Below are 3,073 nucleotides of genomic sequence, written 5' to 3'. Positions count from 1 at the left end.
ATGGGCGGCCCTTGGCCCGTCGAGCTATACCCAAACATTGTACTGGATGTTTGTTCAGGGAACATGGTACTATCTCGGGTCCATCCATCCTACAGACCCCACACGCGCACACGCAATAATACCACCGATATTATTAACTTTATTGGCTGATGACCTGGTCTCAGAAAAGACGGACGACAGCATCCAACCAAGGGGCCTCTCTTCACTTGAACCGGATACGATTATCCTTGGAGAGGGGTTTCTTTGTTGTTGTTGCTGCGTGCTTGTTTGTGCAAACTGGTGACCTTCTAGAAGTTTGGAAAGCAGACAATGCCTCGTGCTAGTCGATTCTGGTTTTAGTCTAGAACTATTGCTGGCAGTAGAACCATTAACGCGTAGAAATGCCGCAAAGTGTAGACAGTAATAACTACGTGATTTATACGGACACGATTCCCCAAATGACAAATCAAGGCTTTTTGTTGAGTTTTTTTTTCCCCTATCGTCTCTCAGAGAGACTTTCTTGGAGGTCTCGTCTATCACTGGGCACCATATCTACCAGGTAGTAGTAGCAGTCACTTTTTTTTTCTTTTTTTTCTGGAATGCCCATGCCCAGTCGATCTACAAGGCTCTCCGTCTGGGACGTGCATCGATGCGTTACCCGGCCCATCTCGTGAAAATGCATTTATTTTGTGGGAACTACTACTATAGTCAAGGCCTGTCAAAAAGGCTTTGTCCGCAGGCTGGCCTCGCTTTTTTTTTTTTTTATTGTGCAAGACCCAAGCTCCACTAGCCACTTCGGTATTGGAAACGCGAACAGAAAAAGAAAAGGCAGTGATCGGCGATTGGGCGCGTCGTAATGGGGCAGGCTCCATGCTGTATTGTAAGCGGCCGCAAGACGATAGAAAACCTCTTTTTTTTTGTTCTTCCAAGTTGCTGGTCCCAGCCCAAAGCCAAACCATCCAATTGGAACCGTACGTTATCTGATCAATACTACGAGTAGTAGGTACAGCCGACTAGGGGGAGGGGATGGTGTGTGCGCAAGTCAGCCGCGACCTGCCTTTGGTTGAGATGAGGGGTAGACCTTCTTTTTTCTTTTCTTCCATTCCCAAGCTTCCATGCTCCATACTCGTTCGTGCTGAATCGCTTTGCCCTCATCCGCTAAAGTCTTGAGTTTCTCATTGTTTATAGTGTAATAATAACCATATCATTGGACTGCCTTTACAATATACCATGTGACAGGAAGCTGTGGACCACACGACTATCGGTCTTTGCAGCATCTGTCGATTCAAACATCCTTTATCCACTCACTGTCTATCTTTCAATGCTTGATACCAATTTGCTGCTGGATGGTCACATGCTAAGCATCGTTCCAGGACCGTTCATTCTTTGTATCCACTGCTTTGTCTGGCACTAACACTGGTACGTACATGTACTGTAGTATCTTGTCTCCCGATACAACGTACTTGTTGGACAAACCAGTCAAAAAAGAAGGACACCGAATCTGTATTAGGCAGACGAGAACCCATAACGCTGTGGCCCCCCCTCCTGCAAGGTTCCCTCACAAGGCTTCTCTCTCTGTGTGGGTAGAGGGAGTTGTGGGTTGCGGACCTTTGCGTCCTCGAATCATCAGGCGCGAAGGAACAATCCCGGCGATTTCTTTTCTACAATATTCTGCTTTTCTTTTGCGGTCTTTATGCAGTGCTACACTCCCTGCATTGAAGATTTTTGCTTGGGTTTGCGACAGCGAAACAGACTTTGATATTACAATGCTAGCCACTACGTGTATATTATTACAGGGTGGGAGATGACCTCATGAAACGTAGTCTTTTCGAGGGGGGGAAAAAAAAATTAAAAAAACGCACAGTAGCTATTTTGTTTTGCTTGTGGAGATAACGCAAGAAAGTCAAGAAGCGAGCAGCAAAGTAATTAACTGATGCTATCCGTACCAGGCACAAGGCAAAGGTAAAAGGAGGCTGGCTCTAGTTCGGCATATCCAAATTGGGAATCCCGATGCCGGCCGGAAGTTGACGAAACTTTGACGTACACAAAACACTCGGGCCATTAGGCCACATACGACCTTGCGAAAAAGAAGGTACTAGCCGCGCCAAGCTTTTAGTCTTGTGTAGTTTTTATTTTTTATTTTTTATTTTATTTCCTCTCTCTCTCTCTCGCCTCCTTCGCCATGAGAATCTCGAGGCCAACTCGGCTTGACGACACGCGCCATGTGAGAGTTTAAACAGTTGTCCAATACGCGGGACAAGTTGACACAAGGCAGGCAAAAAAAAAAAGGTGCGGAATCAAAGCAGGGATTAGTCACTAGACACAACTGCATGCGGGGGAGACGCTGGAGAAAATCAACCACCGCCTTCCCCCCTGTACTATACCACAGTAGACAAGCAAAGTTGTGTCTGGAAGCGAAATAATGGCATCTCACGGGGAGCCGTGAAATCCACGACGTAATCGACACAATCCATCGGAGGCGAACCCGCCAATAGTCGAGCGGGAAACGCAATGTTTCCTTACGGAGCTGGATATGGTAAGCAACACGTAAAATAAAACTTGGCTTTCTGTAAGGTGTGGTGGAGCCCGACATGCCGCGGCACCGAAGAAGGCCAGCAAGCGAAAGAGAAAGAGGGAAATTATTCAAGAGACAAAAAAAAAAAAAAAAAAAAAAAAATAGAAGGCTGAAAAGTTTCATGACCAAATCGCGCCAAACGCCTAATAAGGCGCAAGCTTGAGCAATAATATCACGTCCTATGCCTTTGCCGTGCTAGCCGAGGAATGCCATTAAATTCCGTTCAAGGGTCTGTAACAAGCAAACCATTAAGTGTAAAAACAAATTAACAAACTCCAACTATATACGCCCCTGTGCGTATTCCTGGAGACGACAGTTCATATATGGATGAATTTAGCTTTTCTTCACCTTTGGAAGCGATCAGCACTGACTGGTGGTCCGACCGGCACGTCAAAATCGTCTTGGCCAGGTTTGTGGCCCAGAGACGGCAAAAACTAACGAGCGTCAACGTCTGGGCGCAACGAGAGCGATGTCGCATGTCGCATCCAACAAGAAACACGCGGTGCGGATGGGGGGGGG

This window comes from Pyricularia pennisetigena, chromosome 2 (assembly GCF_004337985.1).
Source record: "Pyricularia pennisetigena strain Br36 chromosome 2, whole genome shotgun sequence".
NCBI classification, from domain to species: domain Eukaryota; kingdom Fungi; phylum Ascomycota; class Sordariomycetes; order Magnaporthales; family Pyriculariaceae; genus Pyricularia; species Pyricularia pennisetigena.
Note: the sequence above shows the minus strand (reverse complement) of the source record.